Source organism: Dasypus novemcinctus, chromosome 11 (genome assembly GCF_030445035.2).
Source record: "Dasypus novemcinctus isolate mDasNov1 chromosome 11, mDasNov1.1.hap2, whole genome shotgun sequence".
NCBI classification, from domain to species: domain Eukaryota; kingdom Metazoa; phylum Chordata; class Mammalia; order Cingulata; family Dasypodidae; genus Dasypus; species Dasypus novemcinctus.
The window spans coordinates 2,822,690-2,838,821 of NC_080683.1; the positions used below are offsets into that span (position 1 = coordinate 2,822,690).

Below are 16,132 nucleotides of genomic sequence, written 5' to 3' on the forward strand. Positions count from 1 at the left end.
CTGCTTCAGGCTGAAAAGGAATGTAGATAACATGGGACGGAAGAAAGGAATTGCTTTGCTTGCAGCTAAAGACACTCCTTGTTTTTGGTTTAGGATGGGTCCACCATCATTGTTTTGTTAGTTGTCCATGGAAAGCCCAAGGAACTGGAGAGTAAGAGTTGGCCACAACTCTGCTGAGTTTCAGGGCTCAACCAACCTATAAACAATGTGAAGATCTAAGTCTCTGAGAAATATATTAAACAGGTAGATTGACAAGTAAAAGTTCAAATAAAAGGAGTAGAAGAATCATGATTAGGGAAATCATAAACGAGTATAACTATGTTATATGGGGGAAATAGATTTTCATATATTCCCACATAGGGCTTGCCAAGGGGGTGCTGATTATAGGAGGCCACATGGTGCCCAGAGCCCTCAGGAGCACTTTTGTTTAAGGCTTTGTTTACTATTGCAGTTTGTGAAATCTGCCTAAGACTTGCGTAAGTGTAACCACTGGAATGACCTCCCAAACTCACTTTGAAATCTCTTAGCCGAAAAACTCATTTGCTATTTCCCCCTATTGGTCAAGGTCTTTTTCCAAATGCATCACTTACTAATGCTTGGTAATAATCCCTCAGTGCCAGGGAGGCTCATCCCTGGAAGCCACGTCCCAAGCCAGGGGGGAATGTAGTGAGTTAATTTGCAAAGTTTGGCTTAAAGAGAGGCCACAAATGAATAATAAGAAGGTTTTCAGGAGGTAACACTTGGGCATTAATAATAATTAAGCTTAGTTTCATTACTATAGGAATAAGGGTCATAAGTGCAAGCATTAATATTGAGGGCTTGGCTTATTGGCCTGTTTTCTTTTATTAGGCAATGTTTATATATTCCAGAATTTTTTGCCATCCCCCCCACATTGTTGTCTGCTGTCTGTGTCCATTGCTGTGTGTTCTTCTGTGTCTGCTTGCATTCTCATTAGGCACCTCCAGGAACCGATCCTGGGACCTTCCGGAGTGGGAGAGAGGTGATCATTCTCTTGCACCAACTCAGCTCCCTGATCTGCTGCATCTCTTATTGTCTCTCCTCTGTGTCTCCTTTTGTTGTGTCATCTTGCTGTGCCAGCTTTCACATGTACCAGCACCCCTGCATGGGGCAGCACTCCTGTGCAGGGCAGTACTCTGCACAGGCCAGCACTCCATGCAGGCCAGCACTCCACGTGGGCCAGCTCGCCACACAGATCAGCTCGCCTTCACCAGGAGGCCCTGGACATCGAACCCTGGACCTCCTATATGGTAGACAGGAGCCCAATTGCTTGAGCCACACCTATTTCCCTTTGCCATCTTATTTGAGAAAGTAACAGGACTTCCCCAGGACAGAAGTTCAATATTTTGTTAGCTACTATGTCGGCCTCTATCCAGAAAACACACCTATGATAACACTGCTACATTTATATACCATAGAAGTATGCTTTAGGTGTATTTTTCCCCATATACCCGCACTATCAACACCCTGTGCTAGCAATGTACATTTTTTTTAAAACATTGTTCATCCTTGAGATACATGCAAGCTCAAAATGGTATTTTTAAAAATGACTGTCTGCCAAGTGTTCCTAAATGACTGTACACATGGGTACTTAGACTTTAAGAGATTATAAAAAAGAGACTTTCAGAGATTATAAAAAAGAGACCATTCCATTTTTTCAATAAATATTGAAGGAAGGAAAATGAAGATCTCTGCTCTACCTTTCATGACTTACAATCTAATAAAAAATAGAGATGCTCAGACAATTACTACACGAGATAGTTGCCAGTGTATAGCATGGCCAGTTGCTGTAGAATCTGGCAAATTTAGGGATTCTTAGAAAAATGAATGCCCAAAGTCTAAAATGTAATTTATAACATATTTTCATATATGCTATTCATTTTATTGCATTATCAACCCTCTTCCTACTCATAACCCACCAACCCTTCTTTAAATGCTCAATGGACTTGAGTCCCAACTCAAATTTTGTTATCTGACTATATGCCACAGGCAATTTACTTAACCAAGCTCCCCATTTATAAAACTGGTAATGATGTGCCTTTGATATAGATTATATAGTCCTTGGCCATCACAGAGTTCTCCATGTTATACCATCCCCCGTTTATCCTCTAGCTTTTCTTCTAGCAGCATATATGACCAAAAACTTGCCCTTTCAACCATGTTCACATACATACTTCAGCACTGGTATTTGCACTTATTGCACACCTTTGCTGCCACCATCACCACTGTCCAATTACAAACCACTACAAGCAAGCTAATTATAAATTATAATATACAGAAACTAAACATCAGCATAAATTGTAAATTATGCATACATTAACATTCAGACACATTCACACACCAGATGCAGAAAAAAGTCAGGAGTTCTTAAAGTCACAAGTGGGGACGTGAACAATTATTGTTATCACTCAGCCCCACACGAGGCAGCTTTCTCATGCTACAAAAGTCAATAATCAAGAACAAATTCAGAGAAGCGGATTTGGCCCAATGGATAGAGCGTCCGCCTACCACATGGGAGGTCCAGAGTTCAGTTCCTGACACTTCCTAAAGCAGACAAGCAGACAACGAGCAAAAACAACAAGGCAAACATCAAGCAAAAACAAACAGGCAGGGAGCAGATGTGGCTCAAGCAGTTAAGCACCCACTCTTCTATGGGAAGTCCCAGGTATGGTTCCTGCTGCCTCCTAAAGAAAAAATAAACAGACAACAAGCAAAAAACAATGAGTAAACAAGAACAAAAAACAACAAGCAAACAAACAATAGAGCCATCGCAGGTGGGGGAAATAAAATTTGAAAAAAAAAACAGTAGAGAGAATCAACAAAAGCAAAAGTTGATTCCTTGAAAAGATCAATAAAATCAACAAACCTTTAGCTTAACTGGCAAAAAAAAGAAGAAAGGATGCAAATAATGAAAATCAGAAATGAAAAGGAAGACATTATTATAGGCCCTGATAAAATAAAAAGAACTCTAAGAGGATACTATGAACAACTGCATGCCATTAAATTAGATAAACTTGATAAAATGGACACATTCTTTTTTTTAAAGATTTATTATTTACTTATTTCTCTCCTCTCCCCCCTCAACCCCCTCGACCCCCACATTGTCTGCTTTCTGTGTCCATTTGCTGCATGCATGTTCTTCTTTGTCCTCTTCTGTTGTTATCAGTGGCACGGGAATCTGTGTTTCTTTTTGTTGCCTCTTTTTGTGTGTCAGCTCTCCGTGTGTGCGGCACCATTCCTGGGCAGGCTGCACTTTCTTTCAGCTGGGCGGCTCTCCTTACGGGGCGCACTCCCTGCACATGGGGCTCCCCTACGTGGGGACACCCCTGCATGGCACGGCACTCCTTGTGCGCATCAGCACTGCAGGTGGGCCAGCTCCACACGGGTCAAGGAGGCCCAGGGTTTGAACCGCAGACCTCCCATGTGGTAGACGGATGCCCTATCCACTGTTTCCAATGGTGAAAGCTGAACTACATTTGTGGATTCAAAGATTAAAATTGTGAAGATGCCGGTTCTACCTGAAGCATTTACAAATTCAATACAATTCCAGTTAAAATTCGAACAGCTTTTTTGCAGAAGTGCAAAAGTCAATCATCAAATTTATATGAAAGTGAGGAGGGGTGTGGAAGGAAGGAAGGCAGGAAGGAAGGTGAGGAGGAGGGAAGGCCAAGGGCATGAGCTGGAGGCCAGCTTTGTAGCCGGGAGATGCCTGAGCTCCACACCTCGCAGTCCCCAAGCTCTGCGCCGTGGCGCCCCAGCCTCCAAGGGCCTTCACATCACCACAGCACGCACGCTGAGCGCGGCTAGGTGCCGGCCAGGCACCCAGGGAGGGGTCTGGGCCCTCCTGGAGGGGTGTTCTCTACCTAATTTTAAGAAAGGAAGAAAGGAAGAGAGAGTACGAAGGGAACGAAGGAGGGAGGCAGGAGAGAAAGAAAGAAATACACACACACACAGAGTGATCAAGTAATACGTGTGGTATATAGGCAGAATGATCAGCATATAGATTCGTAGAGAACCCAGCAACAGACACACAAATATGCCCAATTGATTTTTGACAAAGGTGTAAAATAATTTAATGGAAGAAAGACAGCCTTTCAACAAATGGTGCTAAAAAAAAAAAAAAAACCTTGACTTAAACCTCAAACCTTACATAAAAATTAATTTTAAATGAATCATGGATTTAAGTGTAAAACATAGAAATGTAAAATATTCTTTAAGAACCAGAGGATAGTCTACACCTAGGGCTATGCATTAGTCAGCCAAAGGGGTGCTGATGCAAAATACCAGAAGCTGGCTGGTTTTCATAAAGGGCATTTATTTGGGGTAGGAGCTTACAGATACCAGGCATAAAATATAAGTTACTTCCCTCACCAAAGTCTATTTTCACATGCTAAAGCAAGATGGCTGCCGACGTCTGTGAGGGTTCAGGCTTCCTGGAGTCCTCCCTTCCAGGGTCTTACTTCTCTCTGGGGTCAGGGTTCCTCTTTTCCTGGGGCTCCAGCTTCAGCATCAAACTCCAGCATCAAAACTTCAATATCAAAACCCCTCCAACTCTGTCCTTTGCCATGCCTTTTTTCTGTGAGTCCCCACTCACTGGCACAAGAGGGCTACATAATTATGTTATCAAGTAAACCTATGAATCCAATATAATCTAATATGCTCAGGAGAAAAGATCAGTTTATAAACATAAACCAATATTTCTTTTTGGAATTCATCAATAATATCAAAATGCTACAAGCTAGTAGAAGAGTTCTTATACATGATGTCAAAAGCAGGATCCATAAAGAAAACAATTGGATAAGCTGGGCTGAATCAAAGATAAAAACTTTTGCTCTGTGAAAGATCCTCTTAAGAAGATGAAGATATCTTTCTAAGAAGGGCTAATTCAACAGGAAAATGCAAAAATCCTAAATTCTGTGCATCTAATAGCATAGTTCAAAATATATAAAGCAAACATTAATAGAACTAAAAGTAGAAAAGACAAATCCACCATCATATTTGGAGAGTTTATTATACTTTTTTCCAGTACCAAATAGAAAAATCAGACAAAAAATCAGCAAGGATATAGAAGATTTTAACACTACTAACAAACTCTATTTGTTTGACAGCTGTAGAACTCTACACACAGCTGTGCAATACATCAAGTTTTCAAGTGAACATTGTACATTCAATGAAATTGACTTATGTTGGAACATAAATCAAGTCTGAATATTACAAAGCAGTGAAGAATATGATTTCAGAGTGGGATTAAACTAAAAACAACCATTTATTTATCTTTTAAAGACTTATTTTTATTTATTTCTCTCTCCCTCCCCACCCCTGTTGTCTGCTCTCTGTGTGTATTCACTGTGTGTAAAAACAACAATTTAAAGATAACTAGAAAATCTCCAAAGTTTAGAAATTAAGCAATATATACTTCCAAACAACCCATAGGTCGAAGATGAAAATCACAATGGAAATTAGAAAATATCTTGAAACGACAAGGAACTTGTAACATTTCAAAATCTATGGGACAGAGTCGAAGCTGGCCTTAAAGGGGAGATCACAGCCCTGACCTGAGCAGATGATCTAGCTTTCTGCTCTAAGAAGTTATATCCACAGATCATACAAAAAAAACAAGCAGAAGGAAATAAAGATAAAAGCAAATATTAATGAAATGGGGCAAAGAAAGTTACAAAACCAAAAGTTGGTCTTTGAAAAGACCATGGAAGGCGATAAGCACAGACGCCTGCCTCCTGTGATCCCAGCTGGTAGAGCAGGAGACTAGAGCAGACTATCATCCACCATTTCTTACATTGCTGGCTCAAAGTCATCGTGAAGACAATTTATGTCGACTCCTCGTTGACTCTATAGAAATGCACATTTTCTACTTTTACTTGAGCTAAAGTCTTCTGGGGGGGGGATCATTATACTCTGCAGCAATTAAGAAAAGATCTGGAAATTTCCCTAGTAGTCACTCATTATGGAAGTCCTCTTTGCTTAATACAGATTGACCATCGAACAATTCCTAGGCAGTGGAGAATCCCAAAGAAGAAGGTGAAACATGTTGAGAGGGAGACTAGCTGGTCTCGGTGCTCCCCCAGTTGCCCACATTGCCAGGATGGGGTTGTTTTCTATAAACACCTATTAATCTACAGTCCAAGGAAACTTCTTTTAGCCGTGACTGAGCATTACAATCACGTGAGAAGTTTCTCAACAAATCCCAGAGATTCTGATTTAACTAGTGTGACTCCTTCCCCGCAAGGCATCCATGGTTTTTAAAAGCATCCAGAGCTGAGAAATATTTTTCGACCAGGCGGTCTTATCCAAGGGTCCATGGACCCCCCAAAGGGGGATTTCCATGGAAAGATTCCAGGGGGTCTGTGAGCTTGAAATGAAAAAAATCAACTTTATTTTCTCTGACCTCTAACTGAAATCTAGCATTTCCTTCACTTACCAATGTATGCAATAAATAAATCACAGTAGTATTCACTTCACCAACTGGCAAAGGGGTCCTTGGAACAAAAAAGGTTAAGAACCCTGTTTTTGATGAAAATCAACAATTTCAGGAGACATTATGGGGAATTAAAAAGTGGGGAAATCTATCTTTCCACTGGAGGAATAAGCTGAATGGTAAAGAGCTGGTTTAGCACAGACATAGTAAAATTTAGGCTGCACTTTCTAATTTTACACCAATCCCTTTAAATTTTGTGAATGCTAAATCTACCCTAACTCTAAAATGTGAAGTCATCTGCCTCTGGAAGAGTTCTAATGTCACAATTATTGGCTTAAAGGAAGATGGGGAAGACTACGGATTTTCTGCCTAGGATCTTATTTTATCTCTGCTCCCACACTTGAGAATGTTGATCTTACTTGCCTTGTAAACCACTCCTACCTTAACTACACACTTGTCTATCTTGGCCCCTCCCTGGCTCAATTCTTTATTTCTGAGTACAGGAACTGGAGAGAACTTGCCTTGAGATGTGAAATGTATTAGATCATTCTGGGTGGAATTTCTTGAGCAGGATCCTCTGACTTCCAACCTTGAATTATCCATATCTATATTTCATCCCTCCCAATTCTTTCCCCAATATCCACCCAGATGATCCACAAATGGTTGTATTTAAAACTGCCAGCGTTACTAAATTGTATACCTGAAAGCACTTAAAATGGGAACAGTGTTTGTATATAGGTTGCCACAATAATTACAATAGTTTTTTTAAAGATTTATTTCTCTCCCCTTCTCCCTGACTCCCCCCCACCACCACCATCTGCTCTCTGTGTCCATTCGCTGTGTGTTCTCCTGTGTCCACGTGTATTCTCGGCAGCACTGGGAAGCTGTCTCTTTTTGTTGCATCATCTTGCTGCGTCAGCTCTACGTGTATGCAGCACCACTCCTGGGTGGGCTGCACTTTTTTTTCACATGGGGCGGCCCAATGCAGGGTGCACTCCTTGCGCGTGGGGCTCCCCTACGCGGGGGACACCCCTGCGTGGCAGGGCACTCCTTGCATGCATCAGCACTGCGCAGGGGCCAGCTCCACACGGGTCAGGGAGGCCCTGGGTTTGAACCCTGGACCTCCCATGTGGTAGGCGGATGCTCTATCAGTTGAGCCATGTCAGCTCCCCCCACAATAATTTTTTTAAGCGAATCAGGCAGAGTGAAAGTGGGAGGATGAACACCAACATACCTATACAGTTTTTGTCTGTTTCCCTACAGTTGTTAATACTCAGTGTCATCCCAGGCATTTGAAAATATGGAAAATATATTGCCCTCTGGTGGTCAAATGATTAAATCAACACATAATGAACTGAAGTATAGGTTTGTAAATCCTTGAGGAAGAAAAAGAGCAGCTCCTAGTTCTGCATAACTTAACGGTAACAATTTGAGGTAAACACTGAAAATGAGAGGCGGCAAGGGTGGTTCAACCACACAGGTATGTGAAGTAGACGTTGTGTCCAGAGAAGGGGCGATGTCAGGCACAAGAGCTCAGTACGAAGGTCCTTGAAACAAGACCATCCTCATCAGGAAAGCGATGTATCTTATTAGTTGATTCCTTATCAGAATATGGATCAAAAATTTTTTCAAACTTGGCTTAAGAGAAAGCTACTGACCATCTTCCCCCTTGTTCATCTTCAACGGCTTTATCGAGATGTGTGAGTGGGATTGGTATGGAGTGAGAGAAAGTAACTGAATCCAAAACTGATGGGGATGAGGGGTCTGAAAACAGGAAAAGGTGGAAGTGATACCGGCCCCGTGGATGCTGAGGGCACAGCTCCTCTGTGAGTCAGGCTGGAGCACTGGCCCGTCACAAGCAGCCGCAGCCACCAGGTCTTGTGGGTTTCTTATCTGTTACATCGTGATATAAATGCTGGGAATTCTCTAGTGTGTGGAGAGAATAAATGCACTAATCACCTCCACTGATTTCATGGCCTGGACCTCATAAATGGTCATCCTGGATTCTAGAAATTTGAAAAACAAGGATTCCGAGCCCCTCGTGGGGGCTGGACCCCCATGCCTTGGGGAGGAAAGCCATGCACAGAGCCTGCTCTGGGAAGCGGTCGGACAGAGCAGGGCTTGCTGGTGGTGGCCCCCAGGAGGACAACTCAGAGGCCGTCTTCTGTGCCTCCCCTTTGACCTGAGATCTTGCTTGAATGTAGATGAGAGTCCCGTGAATGCGCTGCCTGCTCCTCCACTGTGTCCACAGGAAGCTCCCTGCAGTCGTCCACTCAACAGCCACGTCTGACACCTGCGTGGGTCAGGCTCTGCTTCTGCAGGTAGAGTAAGGCCAGCTCTGCCCCGCCCGCAGGACCAGATCCTCCCCTCACTGCCAGTCTCCGCCGGCTCCACTGTCCGCAGTGCTGATGGGTTACTTAGTAGAAGAAAAGTGCAGCCGGGCTGTCTCTTGCTTAAATCCCTGAGCAAAGCCTCCTTCTCCTTTAACAATGTAACAGTTCTGCTCACCTCAAGTCTCCATCTGCTTCTGTGAATTGTCCTCCCTGACTGGGACCAGTTTGTCCAGGCTTGGGGCCAGGAGCTAAAAGACCTGGTTCCCAGTGATACTGAATCAAGCACTTAAGTTCTCCCCATTTATCCCAGATATAGAATGAAGAGCACTATTTCTGTACCACTCCCATGGAAAGAAAATAACTTTCAAAACTACAAATTCAATCAACTCACGGGCTCAGCAATCTCACTTCTGATCACTTATTCTACGGACACATCGTCACACCTAGGAATGACATGTAGAAGATTTTTCATTGCAAAAGTATTTATAATAGTAAAAGATGAACTAACTCAAGTGTTTACAAATTGGGGCCCAGTTAAATCCATCCACATAGGAGAACACCATAAAGCAAAAAAAGCAAAACGCAAGCTCTCCAGGTACTGATCTCAAAGCTCTCCAAATTAAATTATTAACCAGAAACAATCAACTTGCAGAACAGAGTGTACTGTCCTAAACTTTGTTTAAAAGGGGAACAGAATATAAATAAACACACAGAGGTGATTTTATCTATACACACACACTCAGACCTACATCCGTGCCTGAAAGGACATTCAAGACACAAATGACAAGGCACCTGAAGGGCAAGGACTGTGGAAACATGAAAATGGGGACGCTTGTGAGAAGACTTTAGAGTATGCCTGTGAGTATCTTTAAATCTCTGGAAATTTGAAACCATTTTCCAATAAAAGTGAAATAAAATAACAGTGTAATAACAAAGGAAAACGAGATAGGAGTAAGGCAAAGCTGCCGCGGCTCTGGCCCGACAATCCCTTGAGGAAGCCCTGTCGGGCGCTGCCCGCCTCTCCCTCTGCAGCTGCTGTGCCCTGGGGTTGGAGGACGGCACACTCGAGGCCCATCCAACAAATTCCTACAAATCCCAAACTGAAAACAGATTTGCATTCTTCTCTCCGATCTTTAAGGAGCAGTGTTACATTGTTCTACTTCCTGACTCAGAAGCCATTTGGTAACAACGTGCGACATATTTTCTGGAGCTATTCTTTTCCCTCTTCCACATATTTCTACATGTAATTTATCGTTTGGGCTCTAATTTAGATTGTTTTTTATTTCTAAGGTGATCCAAAACCTCTGTTCACATCTTCCTCCAATTTGAGTGCTCTCCGAGACGGCGGGGTGAGAGGGTGTGACTCCTTGCCACAGTCATTGGTTCCCACTCTCATTTGTGCAGTGGAGACAGTCTGTGCTGTGAGAGGTAATGAGACGACCGACAGTTAAAGGACAGAGTCCTTCCTTTGTCTTCCAGGCTCCATTCTGCTGCCTCCCACAGCCTACAGGATGAGGAAGCACCAACAGTAGTTATAAACTTTCACATTCCAGGATGTCAGGTCTGGGGTGTCCCTGGCCTTCACCATAGAGGGTGACAGCAAGATCAAGTCTAACCAAAGGGATAGAAAATGGCAAGTATTGGGAGACCATAGAAATAAGACACTCAGGAGTATGCCTAAAGCTAATGAAATATGAATTGAAAGCCATTTCAGCAGGGTTAGTAAAGACAGTTTTGTACTATCACCTTCATTATCAATAACAATGACAATAAAACAATCAAAACAAAGGAACAGGGAAGCGGATGTGGCTCAAGCAGTTGGGCACCCGCCTACCACATGAGAGGTCCTGGTTTTGTTCCCAGTGCCTCCTAAAGAAGAAGAGCAAGACAGAGAGCTGACACGAAGGGCTGGCTCTGTGAGCTGACGTGAAAAGATGACGCAGTGAGATGATGGCAATGAAATGACACAACAAGGAGAGACAATGAGAGACACTATAAGCAGGCAGCAGAGGTAGCTCAAGCAATTGGGTGCCTCCCTCCTACATGAGAGATCCTAGATTCAGTTCCTGGTGCATCCTAAAAAGATGAGTAGAAACAGAAAGCACACAACAAACAAACACAGAGAGCAGACAGCAAGTGCAAACAACAAGGGGGGATAGAAATAAATAAACAAAATAAATCTTTTTTAAAAAAGAACACAATAAAGATAAGCAAATGTACTGAAAGAGGCTAGCATGTTTGGTAAATTCAGAGATATACATTATAGCTATTTATCTTTATGACCTTTTAGGATGTGATCTTTTTTTGGAGGGGGTAATAAGTGTTCTTTTAATTTATATACACTGACACACAAAAACTAAATAGCTTTCCTTCCTGGTTGCCATTTGCTTGACTTTGGGATTTTGTCCGTCTGAAGGTCCCCTCAGGCGTTTACGTCCAAAACCCTGAGGTGACTGCTGGGAGGTGAGCAGAGCCACGGCAGAAGCTACTGCACATGCCTTGCGATACAGGGAGGACACCTGAGGTTATGCTTCCACAGTGGGGCCGGTTGAGGGAAGAAATGGGATGCCGTAAGGCAAGGAGTGCAGCTGTCTAAACGAGCCCAGAGTTCCCGAACAGTTTAGGTCTAAAGCAGGAGTTCTCAACCAGGGGTCCAGGAGCTTGAGCTGAAATTCAAAAGAACATTATTCTCGGGGGGACTTGTTGGTGCAGGTGTGAAATAGTTATTAAATAATACACGGTGTAGTGTGGACTTAGCAAGGGGACCGTGATTCTCACCTGACTGGCAAAGAGGTCCGCAGAGGTCAAGATCCCCTCGTCTAAAGGGACTCTGTCATGTCAGGATGGCTAACAGCAAGTTTCTCCCTATCCCCATGGTTGGCCCAGAGGCAAGATATTAGTGAAAATCTTGTTTCTAAAAGCCTTCCTTGTCCGCTCTAGTATGCTGCCATCACAACAGCTTTCTTTTTCTGAATTCATTAAAAAATGTGCTGGCTGTCTGCACATCTTTGTTGCTGCATCGTATTCTGCACGGTATCATTTCCTTTATTTTTTTTTTTTAACCGTTACTTAACCTGATAATATAGTTTCCTTTAATGGAGGTACTGCAGATTGAACCCAGGACCTCGTACGTGGGAAGCAGGCGCTCAACCACTGAGCTACATCTGCTCCCCCTGATGTACTTTTCACTCTTCACCTATTTATAAGTTCTCTTAAGAAGACTGAGAGCTCTCGAGAGACTTTAGCATTTCCCCTTCCCCCAGGGAATTTTCTTAACTGCCTAAATTCTAAGTATCTTTCCTGTTTTCTTGTCTGCAATACACATTCAACATTGCACTACCTACAAGACCCTATAGACATCACAGCAGATGTCCAATCAACCTTTGTAAAATCATTACTAGGTCCTCTATGTTATAAAATTATATGCAGTTGACTGCCTGGGGGTAAGAGCTCATACTCTCCCCGCTGAGATGGCATAAGGCCTCTGGTCTGGCAGTGTATCTGGAAAATAAGCCACACGGGCAGGATGGCTCCCTCCCACCCACACCCCTGGTCTTCCCTGGCGTCCTCCTACCTTCTCCTCCTGTTCTCGTGTCTTCCCTGTGAAACACCCAACAAGCTCCTCTAGCCCTTAAACTAAAATTCTTTTTTCAATTACCATGCACAAATGTTTATTAATTAAGGGCCATTGCCAGCATTTAGAGCCTTTCCAAAAATTAATAATAATAACTAGCAATCTTGGTCCTCTTATCTTAATTGAATCAAAAGCAGAGTTGATCTCATGCCCGTCCTGCCAGGTGGGCAGTCCCTTTTAGGTTTTGCCTATTACTAGAAATAGAAAATACTGGTAGGGAACCCTTGGAGGCATTCAATGTTTTGTTTTTTTTCATCTTAAACTTTTCTGCTAGACTGGTTTGGTGCTATCACCATAGCCATGACCACAAAAATTCCAGCTTATCCTTTATCAGGGTCTAAAAGGTCCCCAGTGTAGCAGAAAGACTGCTAAAGTTTATCTTTTTTTAGTGCAAAGGGTTTTTTTAAATAGATTTGACTTCAGCAGAGTTGGATTATGGCAATTTACCTCAACTTTACCTTAGCTATCATGGGAAAAAACTATTGTTCCTCCAAGATTTTTGCTAGTTGCTTCAGGTCTTTGTTTTGTTTTGTTTTGTTTTTTGAGGTATTGGGGCCAGCAATTGAACCCAGGACCTCGTATGTGTGAAGTCAGCGCTCAACCCCTGAGCCACATTGGCTCCTCTGAATTGTTTTTTACATTTGTTTGTTTGTTTTTAAAGAGGCACTAGGAACTGAATCCCAGACCTCGCATGTGCTTGAGCCACATCTGCTCCCCTATTACTGTGTTTTGTTTTGTTTTAAAGATTTATTTTTTATTTCTCTTCGCCCCCCCCCCCCCCAGTTGTCTGCTCTGTGTCCATTTGCGTGTGTTCTTCTGTGTCTGCTTGTATTCTTGTCAGTGACACCGGGAATCTGTGTCTTTTTTTGTTGCGTCATCTTCCTGCATCAGCTCTCCACGTATGCAGTGCCACTCCTGGGCAGACTGCACTTTTTTCGCTCTGGGCAGCTCTCCTTACAGGCACACTCCTTGAGTGTGGGGCTCCCCACACGGGGGACACCCCTGCATGGCACGGCACCTTGCGCGCATCAGCACTGTGCGTGGGCCAGCTCACCACACGGGTCAGGAGGCCCTGGGTTTGAACCACGGACCTCCCATGTGGTAGGTGGACGCTCTATCCATTGAGCCAAACCCGCTTCCCTGTTACTGTGTTTTAATGACTCAGATTGGCATCTTCTTTAAGGGTCACTCCCTAACTCCTACTATAAATGCTCTATAAATATGTCTTCCTATTCTTCAGTTAGGATTATCTGTAATGAAACCTAGAAACTAGAGTAGCTTTCTCATTTCTTAATGCTCCATAAAGTATCACCATTATGTTAGTACATACATGTATGCATCCATGTATGTATATATGTATTTGCTTTTTTAAGTAAAAAATGTTCCCCTCTCTCTCTTTTGTTTGATATAGGCCCCAGTTGTGTAGTTGAAAAAAAAATCTTAAAGACCACAAAAAACTTCCCAGGAAAGAGGATGAAACAGAAACTTCCTCTCTTCCTCTCATCTCACACAACTGGCTTCTGAGGCACACCAGCTAAGAAAGGCCTCACACACCGACGGGAAGCCTGGAACTTTCTCTCCATGGGTGGTCGGCGAGCTTCCATTGGTGGGCCTGGTAAAGCATTCAGCCCTTCTGTTCTCAGCAAGCCTTTTCTTGGCTCTCCCTCGAGCAATACCTTTCCTCTCCATTAGAACAGGAGGATTTCGAGCAGATTTTAAACAGCAAGGTTGTGGGTGGGCATCAGTCATTTAAATCTTGTATTGATGACGCAGAGAGGGAGAGAGAGGAGAGAATGGCAGGGAGGAGGGTGAGAGAAAGAGAAATGCACCTTCATCAGGGGCCCTGGAGGAAAGCGCGCTTGGGAAGACGTCGTTGGCTTCTCACGGAGGCGCACGCTGCGCGCACCGCGGCTCGGGGAGTGCCCCTGGCACCGCACCGGCGCTCCCGCAGGTCTGTTCCCACGTGCACCTGTGCCGTCCTCTAAGGACACAGCCCAGCCTGCGCCACGGACGAGACCACAGCCTCCTGGAGCAGGAGGTCTTTAGGTCCCGGCCTCTCACCGAAAGGGTCTCCACGCCCCCCTGGAGCCGCCACCCACGGCCGCAGCCCCATTCTCTCTGACGCGCCCACCAGAAACGCGTCCTGCTCAGCGGCCGCGCGAGGGAGGCCGAAGCCCGCCCGGCCGGCCCTGTGGTGAGCCTGGCCTCTTCCTCGGTGACCACGCAACCCACCTTTCCGCTCGTGGCGTGCTGCTCTGCTCTCCTGGCTTCCCGCCTGGTCCACTCAGGCTCCTCCGGGGGAAGGTGAATCAGCCTCCAGGGAGCGCCTGCCTTAATAAAAATAAAATCATATACGGGGTGTGCAGTATTTCTTTTTGAAGTAATGAAATTGTTCTAAAAATTTTTGAGGTAATGAGTACACAACTTTGTGATTATACTAAAAGCCATGGATTATATACTTTAGATAGATTGTATGGTATGTGAATTTATCTCAATAAAACTGCTTAATAAATAAATAATAGTCCTAGAATAGCCAGAAATAGCAGCTATGTAGAGCAGGAAATCATAGATTGCCAGGTGAGGAATATTCTTGCTTGTCTGTTTTCTGTCTATTATTATTACTGAAATAATGAAAGTGCTCTAGTAATGATTGAAGTGATGAATGCACGACCATGTGATTTTTACCAACTACCAACGATTGCACACTTTGGATGAATTGCATGCTTTATTAAATATGTATCAATAAAATTTGTTTTTAAAAATATGTATGATAAAATCGATTTGTTTAAAAAATAAATTGAAGGTGAAGAAATATGAAAAAAGGAGAGAGAAAATATATATGATAATCTTTTCCACTTAACTAATTTTTAGTTCTTGCAAGTAAAGTAGGTAGCAGTGACGAGGGGATCTCTGCTTCCTGAATCTTGACCTGCAAAAGGTGCTCCTAATCGTCCACATTCAAACTGAAGAAAAGAATTGAAATCTCTAATGAAACTGCTGTGTGTATTGATGAAGATTAACGGGTAGACACTGCTTGGATAGCGTCTTGGTTTGCCGAAGGCCGCCAGTGCAAAATACCAGAAATGGATTGGCTTTTATAAGGGGAAATTTATTAGAGAGGAAAATTCCGAGGCTGTGAAGTGCCACACCCCAGCCTCAGCAGAGGCGTTTTCTCCCCGAGGTCAGCGCTGGCCCGGCCGGCCCACGGTGAAGCAGGAGCGCTGCCCCCTGGGCCAGGCCCGCCGGCCCTCGGCTCCTGCCTCCAGCCGGGCGCTGCTTCCTGGGCCCAGCCCCTGGGGCTAGAGCCTCGGCTTTGGCCGCTAGCCACCCTGGAGTCCTCGCCCTCCCGCGGCCAGGTCGGAACTGCAGAGCCCGCTTTTCTGTGTGTGAGTCTGTGCATTTCCGTTTGTAGGAGACGCAGGGACAGCAGAGAGCCAGCGGGCTCAGACTCCCTGCCCAGTCCAGGCAAGCCTTGATGGAGCTGCCATGCAACCAGGCCGTCCCCTTCGATGAGCTTGAGCCACCGAAGCGCTGCACACCCCAGGAACGAATTCCTTTAAGAGCATAGTCTTTTTCTGGGATTCAGGAAATTCAGGCTGTCACAGACGGTTAACCTTTAAAAAAAGTTATGGGATGCAGCAAAGGCAGAGCTGAGAGGGACATTTACAGGCCTCGATACTGGTATAGGATGTTATTGACAGGTGATATATGGCT

At 44.0% G+C, this 16,132-nt stretch overlaps 1 long non-coding RNA gene across 1 annotated transcript; it reads left to right on the forward strand.

Moving 5' to 3' along the window:
* Positions 1 to 9,504: 9,504 nt before the first annotated feature.
* Positions 9,505 to 15,182, forward strand: LOC101418523 (uncharacterized). Its single transcript, XR_188562.3, has 3 exons — positions 9,505 to 9,642; positions 10,075 to 10,212; positions 13,830 to 15,182. It is a non-coding gene; the product is annotated as an uncharacterized lncRNA (long non-coding RNA).
* The last annotated feature ends 950 nt before the right edge of the window (positions 15,183 to 16,132 follow it).